This window comes from Vicugna pacos, unplaced genomic scaffold, assembly GCF_048564905.1.
Source record: "Vicugna pacos unplaced genomic scaffold, VicPac4 scaffold_21, whole genome shotgun sequence".
NCBI classification, from domain to species: domain Eukaryota; kingdom Metazoa; phylum Chordata; class Mammalia; order Artiodactyla; family Camelidae; genus Vicugna; species Vicugna pacos.
The window spans coordinates 6,640,595-6,658,449 of NW_027328742.1; positions in this window are offsets into that span (position 1 = coordinate 6,640,595).

A 17,855-nucleotide genomic window follows, 5' to 3' on the forward strand; every position below is an offset into this window, starting at 1 on the left:
TCATCTCATCCAAGTCCCCAAGCAGGGAGAAGGAGCAAATGTTCTCTTCATCTTTTAAAGAGAGGGCTCCAGTGATGGTGATTTACTCAACTCCAAAACTAAGTCTGGGGGAAGGGCACATGCAGCAACGAGAACAGTATCACCTGTAGGAAAGCAAAAAGAGCTCAGGGGATGGCTCAATGGGTCAGCCTGATTTAATTCCAATTGATAATTCAATAACACACTCTAAAAATATTAGCATGCAATGGATTTGCTCTTTCTTGACATCTAGCAAGTTTCCACAGCCGACATGTAACATTATCATGAACTAGTGAAAGGAAGAGTCCACAGACAAGGAAAATCAATGCCACAGGCAGGCTGAAACCCAGGCTGGAGGAAAGGAAGAGAAAGGGCATATTTAAGAAGAGGGGAAAGTCTGGGAAAAAGACATCATCACAAGGACTCTGAAGCATCATCCAGCAATCATATAATCATTCTTTCAAGAGAGAGTTACTTAGGTCCTATTCTGTGCGAGATTTTACAAATGGCAAAGAGAGACCGCAGCGTCCATGGTGGCAGCAAGTTGCGGGGCTATAATACAATTCTAATCCTGGTACCTTGCACACTTGTCCTCAGTATAAAGGCAAAAATTAAAGTAAAATAATACTATGTAAACCATACACATTGCTGAAATAAATTAAAGAAGACCTAAATACCTGGAAAGACAAACCACGCAAATTCCTGGATCAGATGACAATATTCTTGGGATGGCAGTGCTCCCCAGAGTGAAGCACACATAGAACGTGGTCTCGATCACAATCCCAGCGGGCTCCTCTGCAATAACTGACTAGCTTCTGCTACAATTCATATGGAAATTCGAGGGTCTCAGTAACCAAAACGTACTTGAAAGAGTAGAACAAAGTGAGAGGACTTGTAATTCTCAATTTCAAACATTACAACTGTATCTACAAGTGAGATTAGAGGCCATTTTTAAGTTATTATTGTGTTTATCCTTATTTTCTAAATTCTGTACAACGAATATACCTGTTAGAATAAGAAAAATAAAAAGTAAGGTATCTTTTAAAACAAGCACACCGATTCATTCATTGGGGAAAAATTATTTTAACTATAAAGAGGTAAACAAATGCCTAGTGAAAAAGGACTACTTAAAAACAAGTGTGCATTTACAATTTTCATAAATTGAAAACTGAAAAGCACAAACACATCAAGTTTCTAGGGAGACTGGTGAAACATATTAATAATTATTTTCAAAAATTCTAATTGCACAATGAAAACACAAGAAAGGGAAAATCGTGATTGACAGGCAACTGCGAACACGTGGAGAGCAAAGGCCTTGAAATCACTGTTCCTTTAACTCTGCTACTAGCTCAATACGAGAGGAAATTCCTCACTGAGGGGACAGTGGAATCCCATGCATAAGATAGGATACACAGTACAAACTGCAGTAGTATCGGGAGTGAATATGTTAGAAGAATTCTGAAGTTACAACATTGCTGAAAAACTATAAAAACACTGAAAGACAGATTAAAACACATAGTCATACATATTATATAGAAACATGAACTCTGCTCCCATGTTGCATAGAAATACAAACATATTTGTTCATTTATGGGCACTGATTACTTTATCCCAGGTAGAATATTTCAACTAAAACAAATAATCAATTTTACACTCCTATTGTCAAATGTACTTGATAAGTTACTCTGCTATGTAACCATATGTGTCTAAGATAGATCTAAAATTAGTGAAAAAGAGCTTTGTATGGTTTCTTGAATTCTTCTCAAAATTCCAAGCTTAATTTTAAAATAGATCTGAGCAGTATTTCTATATTACCTTTTCCCTTGTGAAATGAACAACACAGTCTTTTTTCAAAATTCTGTCCTTACAATGATTCACGAGCACCTTATCCTCACAAAACTGCTGGACAGCAAGTCACTATCCAGACACTGTGACCAAATAAATGAAACACAAGGAAGACAGTGACCCTATTCTGGAGGGCTTATAGTCTGTGTCAACACTGGGGTTTTTACTTGATTGGTTTGATTGGGTAGCAAAATAAAATCAATCAAGTACTTTCTTCTTTGAGCATTCTATAAGTCATGACTGTTTTTAGTGTCATTAGCAGGAAAGACTTCAGCATGACTTGGTTAGGTCAACTAGCAACAATCATCACTGGAGAGTGAGTAATAAAGAAGTTAACTGATAGCAATGCTTCTGCCTACATGAGACCTAAAATAAATCTACACTGATATCCGAAAGGAAAATAAGGAGATGAGGTCCCCAATGAGAAAACAAACTAACAAGAAATCAAAAAATGAAAGTCATTTTCATTAACGATTCCAGGCAGTAGTGGAGCATGGTGGTGAAGATCACAAATGCTGGGGACAAACATGAGGGTCTGAAATCCCACAGCACTAGGTAGATGTGACACCTATATTTCAGTGAAATTTTCTGCATCTCAGTCTCCTATCCATAGACTGGGGACAACAACTGCACCCATCTCCTATAACGGTCCTAAGAATTAAGTTATTTTATATATAAAAGCTTAAATAAAATACCTCAGAGTTTAAATAATACCACAAAAGCACAAGAAACAAAGAAAACAGAGACAAATTGCAGTTCATCAAAATTTAAAACTTTGCTTCAAAGGGCACCATCCAGAAAGTGAAACAACAACACAGAGGAGAAAATTTTTTCAAATCACTTATCTGGTAAGGAATTTGTATCTCAAAATGAAGAAAAAAAAATACCCTACAACTCAACAATAAAAAGGCAACTCAATTAAAAGGTTAATAAAGTATCTGAAAAGGTAATTTTCAAGGAAAATATACAAATGTCCATAAAGCACAATGTAATGATGTTCAATAGCATTAGCTGTAAGGGAAATCAAGTCAAAACCACTAGGAGAAACCACTTCACACTCACTACAATAGGGTATAATAAAAAAAAAAGGGTAACAAGCACTAAAGAGGACACAGAGGAAGCGGAGCACGCAGCCCTTGCTGGTGAGGACGTAACACAGCGTGGTCACTTCGGAAAACAGCCTGGCAGGGCCTCAGAGACTTGAACATTTGGTTTCTGACTGACCCAGCAATTCTGCTCTCTGGGCACACACGTAAGAGAACTGAAAACAAATATCCACATAAATAATACCACATGAGTGTTCACGGCGACATTACTCATCACAGCCAAAAACAGAAACAACCCAAATGCGTATCACCTGATGAATGGGTAAACAGTGGGGCCCAGCCATAGAGTGGAATGTTATTCAGCAATAGCATAGCATAGAATAGTGGCTAAGGCCACAACATGAGCAAACATTGAAAACGTTACTCAGTGTGAAAGAAGTCAGTCACAATAGACGTTTCCACTTATATGAATGAAGTGACTCGATTTACATGAAATGTCCAGCACAGGCAAATCCACAGAGAGAAAAGTGGCTCCTTGGGGCTGGGGGAGCATGGGGAAGATGGGAATGTCTGCTTATGCATACGGGGCTTCCTGTTGGGGGGATGAAAATGTTCTAAGATTGACTGGGATGCACAATTCTGGGCATAGAGTAAAAACCAATGTACATTTTAATGGGTGAATTGTATTAAAACTCTTAAGAAGAAAAGGACCTTGGGCCAGTATCTTCCATAGTAAATGCAAATTGCTAACTTTTATTAGAGGAAAAAGAAACTGCTCTCAGCATGAAAGCAGGAGATCAGCAAATGTGAGTTAACTGAAATTGGACAAGAGCATTTCACTTGAAACAGTTGCTGAGTGTACACGAAATATTCAGAAATAGGAAAATCACCTTGACATCACGAGGAAGCATTCTGTTTCAAATACAGATCAAGGATTCGGCAAGCCCAGCTGCCAGAAATGACCAGAGAAGAAACCTGGTTTATAAAACTAGCACCAGAGACAACAAGGAATGGTGATGAGGAAAGCACGCGGCGAATATCTGGAACAGTTCGCTACAAATAATTTCTCCACCAAAAATAAAATGAAAAATAAAATGAAAGTGATGAAATGCTCTGTTGACCTCTCAAGAATGGGCTTCCTTCGGTGCTCGACTGTTCTGTAACCCAGATTGAGAGACTCAGGAGAATCAGCATGGCTCCTGGGGGTCCCCAAAGGACTGCCCACCAGCACGCTGACCACCATCACATCTGCCAGGTTTGAATTGCAGAGAAGAGACCAAGTTCTGAAAGGCACAGGAAATATTGACAAGGGAAGAAAACGCTGAGGTCAGTCCTGGGACAGAGGCCCTCTGAGCAGAGGCCAGAAGGCTGCAGGTGAACTGCAGTAGACCTGGGGCAGGAAGGGATCACAGGGGAGCATATCTCAATTCTCTTCTGTCTCTGCCTCCGGTAGGAGAGATAAAGCCTGCATCCTTCTCACCTGGAACTGTGGGTTCTGGCTGGCAGAAGTCTTACTGACACGGAATGATTATTCAAGACTCTGTGGAAAAAGTCAAGAAATCGAGAGGGAGTAGGGAGCCATCTCCATGAGCCTCTCAAATGCTCCCATATTTATAGGGTATAATCAAAGGAAAACTTCGTTAACAGTTGTGAGATAGTAAGGAGGAAATTCGGGAAAGACAGGATGAGGCAGAGATTGTAGAATACACAATGAGTACAAAGGATTAGTGTATCTTTAGGGAAGTCATGGGTGAGGGGAACAAGATACATTTTTATATATGTTCATTACAAAGCAGACCACCAGACCAGCCAGGTCCTTGTTTTGGGGATAATACACTATCTAACAACACACAAGCCCAGTGTTTATAGCTGAGGGTCTCGGTCCTTGCTTTACAACCAGCAGAGTGCTATCTAAAACCTCAACTACACAAGCAAAGCATTGTCTCTGCTTTTTAAGGCAAGGAGTCTGGAGTGAGGATGCACAGGAACTTGCTTGTAAAGCAGTATCAAAGCATATTTTTTCTTCTTAAAATTCAGACGCGACTGGGGTGTGTTACAATTTGTTAACCCAATCATCTGCTTCCACATGGAACCATTATGGAGGACACCCTAGGATGAAAATCCTGGATGTGGGTCTTTTCCTGCCATCTTCAGCCACTCTATCAGGGTCTAGGCACATCCGTGAATAACGATCCTACAGTACCACTCACTCTCTTAACTCCTGGTGCTTGAAACTTAATTTTAGCTCTACACAACTTTCCGTAGAAAAGTTTCAGCAATAAAAGATATAATATTCCATTTATATCTCATCATATTACTGATTTTCTGATTGCTCTAAGCTGCTTCTACTTGGTAAAGCACCTCATTCTGAAGCTGAATTCAGTAATTTCCATTGTGCATTTCTAGCCAGTTTGGGCTCCCTAACATCTTTTGATCAAATATCGATACACTTAATTGATTTCTTTGTTTATCAATTTCAGCCAGGAGGAGAGGGAGTGTCACGCGTTTCCTCAGCCCACCCTCAACTCTTTTCCCATCAACTCAGGCCTCCTGAAAACAAAACAAAGTATTTTTTTCCCTTCTACTCTTTCCACAAACCCAACAGGAAACATCAGCCTGGAGAAAGAATTCAACACAAATGTTAAAACAAAAATCTATAAACCTGAAACAATACCATCTCCGAATCATGATACACAATGACATGAGAGTAAGTGTGTCAGGCACAAAGCATGCGGGAGCCTGACTACCTGATTTCTATTCTTCAAAGGAAGGAAGGTTTTCGTATTTTTTATTATCATTCTTGGTCATTGTTTCTGATTATGCCAAAAAATAGTTTATGAAATAATTATGCACTGCAATAACTGATTTTAATTGTATCAATTTTAGAAGGCATTCAGAGGGGATAGGAAAACCCACCTCTGTAAAAAATGCAAAATTTCTTCCCCTGTTAAGAACACGTATACAAAATGCAACAGAGAATTCAAATTCTTGTGGAGAGGAGCAAAAGCCACAGAATCAAATCAAACTCATTACAATGAGTCAATTTAAAATTCACTGGACAAACATGCTCAATGCATACAAATAATTTTAAAGGCACACTGCAAACCATTCACTTAATGATCTGCAGGCTAAAGGAAGAATTTCACTCTTTAGCAGACAACAGAAATCAATAGGGTGCCCCACCAAACAAGGAGCAGTGAACAATCAGGTTTTTAACAGTTCTGTTAAATCAGCATGTTCTAAAGATCAAAATCCAGAAATTTTAAACATTCATTCAAACCACAATGAAAAAAGCACTTAAAGAAAAAAAAAAAGAAAGTAAGCACATAGATCATTTCAACAGAACAATGAGAATTTCTTGTACCGCTGGAAGAAAGAACAGGCTATAGCCTTTTACTTGAAAAGAGACTACTTTTAAAAATAACTGCTAAAACACATGTCATCATTCATGTTGCCTTTAAAAATCTGAGGTACTTGTATCTGATCAGAAAAGCAATTCTGAGTAATAGTATGTTAAAATTCAGTGCCAGTTTGCTTTAGAAGAAAAGAGAAAAGTTACTGTTTCTAATTCTGCACAAAGTGTAAAGAACCTCCCTGCCTCTATCTCCTCCCATTTCCTAAGCTCATGCTCCCTAACCCTTCTGAAACAAGTATGAGAAAGTCTTATTCCCAATATGCCAAATGACAACTGAATATCAATTTATTAGTGTAAATATATGCCAACACCTTGAAATGGAGGAGAAAGGTATCAGAAGTCTATATGGAATTTCTTTCTACCTTCCTGAAATCACACACACCAACGTTCACACAGACACAGACACAGACACAGACACATACCCCCTGGATTACTGGGCACTTCACAAGCTTAGTGCTTACAACTTGTAGAAGGTAACTTTGTAGTTACTTTAAAATACAAAACTGTCAGCTTTTGAAAGCCTTCATCATCTGCTAAACCATCCAAATATCAAAGAGACCCAATTAGCCTTCTCTGTAGAATGTAATTTCCCTTGATGGCAAAACAGACTCTAAGAAGTACTGGATCAAAGATTCGTGTTTATCACTACCTATGATCGTTTTTAAGCACATTAACAGATTCAGAAATGTATGTCTCAAAAACATTTATTCCTATTGAAATAGTATACGTGTTCAATTGTCTATACAGTGACTAGGTCCCATGACGGTGTTTAAGAGCTATTTTGCGTATAGCAATATTTACTTTCAAGTGCAGAAAAGGAGGGTGTGTATTACTCAGTTGTAGAGCACCTGCTTAGCATGCACAATGTCCTGTTTTCAGTCCCCAGTACCTCCAAAAAAAAATAAAAATAAGTGCATATTTAAAAATAAGAATAAAGTTATAAAAAATGCAGACTAAAAACCACTGCAATCTAGATGCTACAATTATACTTAAAAAACAAGTGTTTCTATCAAATATTAACTATATGCCAATCACAGAGACAACCACAAGTCACACCTGAAGCATCACGTGTGATTCTCAGCAACCCTACTAAGTAGACACGGATGAGAAACCCGGCTCTGCGGATGAGGAGACGGAGCTCGGAGGAGCCGGGGACGCTGACCGTCCTGCTCCCCGTGACACCGCGTCAGCCCAGGGCAAGCGCTGACAGTGTTGCGCTGAGGGGACACCAAGCTGCATGGAACCTTGGGGCACTGGGGAGTCCCAGAAAACACCAAAAACTTTTCAGTGAAAAACCAGCTAAAATATATTACACTGTGCTGCATCCTTTAAACAGGGAAAGTGACTGAGACCTTTTTGATGCCTCCGTGTCCTTTCTGCCATTATCAGGTACTTGCCCTCACAGTGCGACCAGTGATGATCTGGACCCCATATGAAGTGCACTCAGATGGAAGAGCTTTTCAAGCTGTTTTATGAAGTTTGTAAGACTGTCTATGACTTACAAAGGCGGTCATCCATCACTTCTCACTGGTGTGGACGTACCACCTGAAATGACTCCTTTCTGCTTTTTAAAATCCCTTCATCTACTCCAGACTTTTCAACAGCAAAGAAGTAGCTCAACCACAGACAGTGGACAGCTTTTCACCAAATGGACTCGAACAGCCCATCTGAAAACCTGGAAGCCCTTGTCTTCTATTAAACCCACTTCCAGGTACTTCATCATTTTCTGATTGGTGGACTCGGCCTCTGACTGGCCTACTCAGAGAGCTCCCAACCTCACATCCAGGGGTGGGAGAGGACCATGCTGTTGGGGGAAATCAGTGAGGAAGCTGGACATCCTCCAGCCACGTCTGCACGGGTAGAAGTGCCCCAACGTGCTCAGAAATTATACCGTCATCATCCCTGGGCTCCCATGGACTGGTTTCACATTAACCAAACTCATGAGACACTGATGCAAGAAAACCAGAAACTTAACTTTTTAATGTAACAGAAGACGTGAATCTATGAACCAGACTGAAATATCAGAGTTCAACCATGAGTACATTTTCTCCTCCACGGCCCAATCACGGGCAGGCAGTCACATGGCAAGCATGGACAGAAACGGAGCAGGAAGGGTTTCTAGATTAATTCAATGGACTATATTTCTATTATACGAACAGATCTACTGCCCAGAATTCAATTAACGCCAATCACGGTGCACTCTCCATGGACAGTGGCCAAGACATGACTATGAGCTCCTGTGTAACACTCCTTTCCCTGTCCTTTCTAGGCTAACTGATGCACAGAGGTACAAAGATTCAGGGATGCTGATAATGCTAAACACCCAAAGCCCATCTCTGGGAACCTCAAAACCAGACAGCCAGGGTTTAAATACCAGCTCTGCCAATTACTAGTTCTGTGATTTTGCCAACTTAATTGCCCTCTGTGTGCCTCAATTTCCACACTGTAAAACTGGGATAACAATCAAACCTTCCTTACTCGCTTGTTGAGAAGATTGAAGGATTCATTTCTGTAAAACTCTCAGAAAAGAATGTAGCACATTTTGGGTGTTCAACAAATGTCAACTTAATATCAAATTGTTTTACAAGTCTCCCCTCTAATCATCTTATGTGTTTCCTGGCTAGCCTATGTCCCAAATAAAATCCTTATTTCTCCTTTTATACACTCTTGGGGAGCACCCTTATGTTCCACCCAACCACCTGTTTAAACTGAGGGAGTGGATGTCTCCTAACCACTCCTCTGGGCCATGGAGAGTGCTTCTCCCTTCACACCCCCGGCCCCTGGCCCACAGCTAGCACTCATTACACTAACAGAGTGAGGTGTGAGTCCAGGGAGACAAGCAGGGCATGTGAAACCCTTCCTTTCACTCCAGTGTTGGTCACCATTGGGAAGCACGCAGGATGCTCAGCTCCATGGCAGGAAAGCCCTGTGCATGAAAGGGCAGGTCTTCTCAAGGGAAGGCTCGCTGTGGCCCAGAGCTACATGGGACAGGGTGATTCTGTATTTCTGGGACACAGTATCATGACACGCATTTTCCCACAGCCTTGAAGTTCATGGAGAACGTGGCTTCATCAGTAACAAAGAAGACATTTATCGCCTGTATACTCTTTTGTGTCATCTCTCAGTAGGCTGCTGGAGACAACATGTGTATAAGTATTGGATCTCCTTAAACCCCAAAATATATGAAGTAACAAATAATTCTGTGGCTTAACGTTGGTTTAGGGCGACTGTGTAACAGTTCTGACTCTGCTGATGCTAAATTATGGGTATAGGAACTATGGAACCTCCTCAAATATCTTTCATCATAAAACCATCTCTTCTTATTTTCCTGTTTCTTAGTAATTGCCAAAGACTCTCAAATGATGGCTTCACACGAAACAGTAGCTAAAGTTTAAGAGCCCTCTTGACATACTCACTGTGGTAAACACTGCACATAATTTCTAATTCTCACAATTCTACAAATCAGATACGAATGTCCCCATCTCACAGACGAGGGAAAAACTCAAAACGAACTGACTCAGGCTCAAGTGGCTCAGTGGCAGCGCTTGCAGGCAAACCATATCAAAAACTACACCCCTTCGTATATGTACCAAATCTCCTACCACCAATTAACACACAGCGGCGGGGTCAAAACTCAGGGAACTCAATACACTTTTCACCTTTAAGGTCCTCCAGATGCCGCTTCTAGCTGTTTTATAAAATCCCGGCTCACTGGTTTCTAACACTAGAAGAAAAGCCTGATTTTGCTATTGTTTGCACAGCAAGTCTGAAATGTTCACAGTGAGATGACAGAATAAATCTAAGATATAAGCAGAATAACTTTTCCAGTTAGACAGACATAATGGACATTGGGCTATTCTGAAGCATTAAGCAAATAAACCAAAATAAAATAACGTTGTTTAAGCCTTCTTTTACAAACAGGAAAGTTAAGACTGTAAGAAGGTGCAACAGTGCCACCTATGGCTAAAATGACCTTCCAGGTTATCGGGAATGATGCAACACAAAAATTGCCTGTAGGATCAGTAACGAGTATCAGATAAATAAACGCTTATGTAGCACATGCTGCACTTTGATTCGGGGGAAGGGAGGGATATTCAGTATTTAATCTGATATTGCTAATACTCCTGAATATAAACAGAAGACATAGGCTCATGGAAACTCATCTTAGAAGAGGAAAGAATCCAGTTCAGCCACTTCATTTTACAGGAGGGGAAACTGAGACATGGGATCTGTCCTCCTGGCAATCTGCAGCAAAGCTCTCCTATGCCTCATGTCTTGCACTGTAGCAAAAACCAACAGATCTGTACTAGGCCTATATTCATAAAATTCACGTTTGTATTTTTCCAACAGTAGGTTATCTAAGTATCTTGCAAAATACTAAAAGAGCCAGGATATCATACAATTTTGTTGCCATACCAAAACATTTATTTACATAATAAAACAGCATGAGCTTTATTCTCTCTATTAAAAAAGTGACATGTCAAATCAATGTTTTGATATTTTAAACCTGTTAAGAATGTAGAAAAAAATCAAAATTTTCTTTAATCACAAAATAGAGGAGCTTATTCCCTGAAAATGATCAATATGGATTTTACTAAACTTAATGGATCTGGTCAGAATCCCACGAATTTAAATGTCTGAGTGGATGGTTACACGGCAACATAAATTCTGATTTGTAACAATACATATTCTGTGTAAATAATCTTCAAGGTCATCTGATTAAGGCAATTTAACTAGTCCCTGTCTCACTAGAATGATACAGATTTCATTAAAACTTCATACTACACCAAAAAAAAATGACTCCTTGTTACTTTAAACCATATTCAAATATATCATACAAATACATATTGAATATGTATCAGAAATAAGCGACACTCTTTAGTATTCAGAGTTGATCCTTCTAAAATATCTGTCATTGTGACAGCACACTTTTATTAAGCACCTCTTGGGTTCTTTGTATACAAGGCATCTACCTCTCACAGTCAGACAAATTAAACGATATTACTCAAATTTCACAAATGAGGAAATGTACTTAAGCCATGAAAATAACGTACATATTCATCAACAGGAAAGAAAAGAGTAAAGACTTTTCTTACAATATTCACTGACAATCTTTTCTTCCATATTAAAACTACATAAAACCAATTCAATCTTTGTAAGTATTTCTGTCAAAAAGGGCCACAAGAGAAAAACAAGCAACATCATTAGCAGTGGTTGGACTTTAAGAGCTCACTTCTCTTTTGCACTATAATTATTTTTAATGTTTTGTTTTTAGTGCTTACAGAGCACTAAAATAAAAAAACAACTTTTTATGTAATTACCTGAGAATTAAAAAATTGTGAAAATGAGCAATTTTAATTTCTGCCACTCTGTCTCAACTTCTCAATGGTGTCTCTCCTTTCAAGGCCTCATCAGTCTGAGATCACTAAACTCGGCCATTTATGGAGTCACAGGTGTTCGGGTAACCACTTAACGGGAGGCTGATAAGAGGAGCAATTAAGAATGCATTCTGTGCAGCCTGGGTTCCAGCACCGAGCTAGCCACAGCCTGCTGCGTGTAATTTGGGACAAGTTGCTCCATCTCTCAATCCCTCAGCTGCAAAAAAGGAGACACTGATACCTACAATCAAACACCTGCTATGAAGTAAAACATGAGGAAAGCATTTTAGCCTTAGGTAGGTGTCCACCCACAGCGAGTTTGGTCATTATGATGATGAGGATGCCTGTTAATAAATTAAGCTAGACAAAACAGGAGAAATCACCTTAAAGGAGAAACATTTTAAGTCAAAGAGCATTTCCTTTTGGATGAATTGCAGAATATTCTAATGATTTTTTAATAAACCAAATTTTGTCCATTAATTATAGATTTACAGGTTCATGGACAAGTCTCCAGAAAAAGAATTAGAGGCCTCTTACCTCTGTAAACTAAGAAAGTAAATTTAAAAAAAAATCACGGAGGAGATTATACCTCATTTGGGAGAGTATGTGCTTAGCATGCATGAGGCACTCAGTTCAGTCCCCATTAACTCCATTTAAAAACATTGTTTTTTTAAGAAATGGAAAATTAAAGCAAAAAGATGGAGGAATACAGAATTTTTTAGAGACTCATCTCAGATTTAAGATGGGGAAGAAACCATCCATTTCTCAGAAGAAATCTTGAGGACTATGTAAACTGGATCTGAGATGTCTTGTCCTTTAACATTATTCAAGAATTCATATTACCAAGTCTTAAAATTACCTGATAACGCACAGTGGTGATACTGATCATAACAGCTGCCATCACGGATCGAGCTCCGGCTAGGACTGCTCTGTTCTGACATCTCTGCCCCTCAGGCCTCACCAGGCTGAGAGCACTAAATTCGGTCATTCAAGAGCATCTTTTGTAAGTCCTCCATTTGTGCTTCTGACTCTCCCCTCACCAGCTCCTCTGAGGGAAGCACTGTTATCATCTTCCCCACTCACAGATAAGGCCACTGAGGCACAGAGACTAAACCCGTTCCAGGTCACATTGGCATTAAAGGACTTCTGTATTTCTGCTGTTTGCTTTTGACAAAGGAACCTGAGATATCAATTCAAGGTAGACTGTTAAATAATCAAGTCTGTCAGGTCTTCACCTCAAAGAGCAGATACTATAAATTCCTGATGTAGGATGAGGCTGCCGCCACAAACTGACTCAGCTTGAAATTAATATCCAAAATGAAGCAGCGGATACACGTAAATATTCACAATTGTCAAGTCTGCTCACGGGTCTGGGCCCTTCACTGCCTGAACGGGGGTGAAATCCCCACCCATGTCTGGGAGAGCAGTGTGGCTCTTCCCCGGCTCCCCCAGGCTTCACGGGGTATTTCCCCCCACAGACTGGCCTCAACGATTAAAAGATCTCAAGATTTTTACACCATGCAAATCTAAAAGACATTTCTGCAGATGGAGCACTTTCTCAGGCTTAAATCTTTTTTGCCTACACTCAGCCAGGGGGAAAAAAGAAACATGACTCTACAAAGTCTCTGACCCGCACCACTCACAGGAGTAGAACGGCCAGAGCAGAAGATGGTTCTTCACATTGCAGGATGAGAAAAAAATAAAGATGCCCCGACAACAGGCACTTCCAGAGACAGTGCTCAGCAGTCTTCTGCACACTCACGGTTGTGCAGCCCTAATCACCTTCTATTTCCAGAACACTTCATCACCCCAAAAGAATCCCCCTGTCACTAGCAGTCACTCCCTAATCCCCCTCCAACCAGCTCCTTCCAAACATCACCTGCTCTCTGCCTCTGCATGTGCCTATTCTGGGCTTTTCATATCACTGAAATCAACAATATGTGGCCATTTGTGTCTGCTTCCTTTCAATTAACATGCTGTTATCAAGTCTTGTACATTTTGAAGTGGTATCAGCATCTCTTTCTTTTTTTTTTTGAAAACTTTAAAGATTATTAGAAGGTGGTAAGTACTATCAAAAAGAGTAGAGTGGAGCATAAGTGATTGGGTTTCAAAGGGAAAAGTGTGGGTTGAACAGTCAAAGTGGACTTCCCAAAACAGGTGGCATTTTTCATTTTCCTCTTCTTTTTTGTCTTTTTTATTAACTCTTACGTGTGAATAATGTTCCACTACATGGAGATACTATATTCTGTTCATCCATTCAGCAGCTATTTATGGACGAGGCCAGAAAAATGAGTGTAAGAGGTGACTAGCATGGATGGCCTTTAAGCAAAGGGCAAAATGTGCTTTCAAAAAAAGCCAACAAAGAGAGGCACAAGGAAATTCAGTGTGTTTCTGAGCAAAGTGCTTGCTTGCTTCGGCAGGACTACCGTGCAGGGCTGGGGTGGATATTGGCAGGAGTCACGGTGAGGGAGTCAACTAAGACTCCCCACTGCAAGCAGCTCAGCCAATCCTCCTCCCTCATCCTGTATTGTTAGAGAAATGTTTCTAGGTTACTCTTACTTCAAGTAATAGCAATTTAACTGCACATCTGATCATCTCCATCAGACCACATTATCTCCAAGCCACAGAAAATCATTCACTGACCGGAGCAGCTCCAGGACATAAAGGTGAATGATCAGGGAGTCCTGCCGCATTCCAGCCTGCAGGCACAAACCCCACATGTGCCCTGGTGATGTCCAGAAAATAAAATGCATGGAAATTTCTCACTGCTGGTACACGACATCTGCCCTCAAATTGCCCCAAAATCATGCTGGAAAGCACTACTCAACCCTCTCACTATAAAAAAACCAAAAAGCTAAGAAGGCAAATTTAGGCTCTTCCATTGAAAACCAGCAACCATCACTGCCAGTATCTGAGCAGGAATGCTCCTGACTTCGAAAACCACTGCGCAGATACTTTTCAAACGTGAAACTCATATATGTATTCCAAATAGATGATATTGCAGTAGGATTTTTCTTTTCAAAATTTCCAGTTGCAACATTAGCACAAGAAAATTTATGTTTAGGCTTTAAAAAAATCATTTATCCTCCACTTTCTTAGTTTTGAACTTATTATTATTTTATAAATGGAGTTATGCTGTGTATTATAAACCGTTTGATTTCTGAAAACAAGACCTTTATGACCTCACTTTTTCAGAGCAAACTTTAACGATTCTTTGAGAGGTGGGACCTGGGGCGCTCACTAACAGCTCTTTAAATACTGACAAGGATGTGCTATTAAGTAATGCAAAGGCTCTAACTCCACATTAGCTCAGAAAGCAAAGAAACTACACCAAAGACTTCCTTAAATATTTTATATATTCATATTCTTTTGAATATTAAAATTCTTAAAAGATGATTTTTTTTGAAAAAGACAACAGCTGTTTTAAATTTCCTCTCACCAAGAAAGCAATCTTTATCAAGGATAAAAACCCATATGGAAATCGAAATGACAGGACGTTTCTAGCTAAGTGAACATCCAGATCTGAACACAAACCTAAATCCAATCAGATCTCACTCGAACGAGCTCAACAAAGTCCTGGGCAACCCTGGAAATTAGCTCTTTTGTTCCAAATGTTGGCTGAGCTAAGATCATCAAACAAGGAAGGGAAAGAGAGAAGACGAAAGTCCACCTGGCAGCCTCCATCAGTTTTCTTCCAGCCACAAGGTGCCTCTAGGGCGGCCCCGCTAACAAGCCCCCCATAAAGAAAGCCGGCATCCACACTGCCCCTGCCGTCCCCAAGTAGCCCTGATGCCCATATTCCAGCCTGTGAATGGTCTTCTAATGATCCCCCAGTTGGTGGCACCCACCCCCTCATCCCCGCCACACACACAGAGCCACGGCAGCCTTCCCAAATCACACATTTGATTACATCAACCCCACTTCAAATGCTTCAGAGGCTCCCTGTTAGAGTTCTAGCCCCACCCCAGACCCTGCTTGCCCAGCCTCACGTCAGTACACAGGTTCCCAGTGACCTCAGGGGTCCCCTGACATGCTCCTACCTCTCACTTGCCTCCAGGCTCATTTTGACTGTTTCCCAAGGAAGCCTTCCCTCCCTCCAACCTCCATAATTTGTTCCTCTCTTCCTAGAGCTTTCTAGGCTAAGTCAACTTCTGACAATGCTAAGCTCTCAAGAAGCAAATACATTTTGCTTATTATCGTGGCTACACCCTCTCTCCCCTATACACACAGAAGTGCACGTGTTATGAATAAATAAATGACGGGTTGGATCTCAAAGGGACAGACATACCGGCTCTCGCCCATCCCGATCCTTCTGTCTATAGAATATCAGAAGCAAAACCTGAAGTACCTTTCCTGAGGGTCACTTTCTGTTGACACCCTTCACTGCCTACTGTGTCAGTTCTAGTAAAACTCAACTTATTCCAAAGCCCTAAACCCCAGACTCTCTCCAGTGTCCTCCCCAGCAGGGGCTCCCTCCACCCTGGACTGCACAGGGCACTCTCCCCGGGTCCCCACGCCACAAGCCTCCAGGCCTCTGCCCGGGCTGCACCTGCGACCTGAGCCACATTCTTGACTCCTTCTCCTGGCTGACTCTTACTCTGTCCTCACAACTGAATTTAGAGCCCATTTCTTCCAGGAAGTCCTCTCTGATAATGTCCTTAAGTCTTGTCTGGGCTCTGTCTATAGCAGCAATATATGGAGACCAACTGGGTGCCTGCTCCTAATAAGACCACGAACCCTTGGGGGCCACGTGGGAAGGAGTGAGAGATTACAAGACGGTGGGGGAATCAAAAAGCAAAAATCACAGCCCAAGTCCCAGATTCAAGGATACTTTCTCAGAAAAAAGTATAAACTATTTCACACGTGTGCAATTTGGCTACTATTTTTGTGGCTTGTGGACAGCAAGAACTTGGTGTTCTAGTCCAAAACCCAGGTTACATGCAAAGAAATGTATATATTCATATCCAAAGGAAACCAGAGCTGCTCAACAACAGTTTGCAGTTAGAACTGAAAGGAATTTTGATAAAGGCAATCTCTCTCTCTCTCTTCTTTCTTTTCTGGAATCATATAATTTTAGAAGTATTTGCGTGACTAACAGATGGCTACAGCCCGTGATTTTGCACAGGAGTGTTTGGGGCTTAGGAAGACCAGATTACATTCACTCTGTAAATGAAATCACACCAACAAACTGATAGGTGCCGTGGTGGTGGAGCTGATGTTCCAAAGCAGGCAACCTTATTCTGTAAGAGAACTCTAAATAGAAAGCAAGAAATGCAATGTCCTATACTGAATTTCATTTGCTATATGGGTCATTAACTGATAGTATATCTTGACTAATGGAACCCAAAAATAAATTGTCAACGTCGGTTTTCTTCATCTGACCGTTTTATGCTAACTTTGGATATTAAACACTCACTCCATACGGAAAGCTCAGGCTTACGCTGCAGCACAGTTACATCCCGCGGAAGAAAGCTGACCAAGGGAGAACTGGAGAGTTTCCGTTCAGAAGCTGCAAAGTCTGGTTTTGCACCTGTACATCATTTGCAACCACGTCATCTTCAAAGGAGTTAGACGTTACCTCTGTGGGGCGAAAAGCACTGCGTGCTTCAGAATCATCAAAGAACGCTGAGCTTTTGAAACAGTCCTGAGGCACTTAAATCATACTTTTTCTGAAAGGCTCCAAAACTGACCCACTTCACCATTCCAGGTATAACAGGGAAGTACTGGAAACAGTAGAGAGAACATGACCTTGAAGTCTGACAAGGCCCTGCTTGAATCCTGCTACAGCATTTACTAGCCTCTAAACAGACCAATTCCTTAACCCCTCTGAGAAGGCTTCCCAATCTTCAAAACGGGGCTGCCACCGCCCACTTTGGAGGCATGGATGTGAATGCAACACGCAAGTAGGTCGGCCGACTGGTACCTGACACGGGGCCTGGCTAGTTTCCCTCCGCTGCCCTTCTCCCCCTTTAAACTTGCACTGTTCCCCCGGTAACGATCAAGCCACCAGAACAGACTACCCGTATCTTCTGTGTATCCCTGGATACATGCCTTACCCTTAGGAGGCCAGAAAAACAACTGCCTCCTCCCAAATCACTAACAATGTTCTTAAGAGTCTGGGTATTTTTAACACTATTTTTCAGGGAGACTACT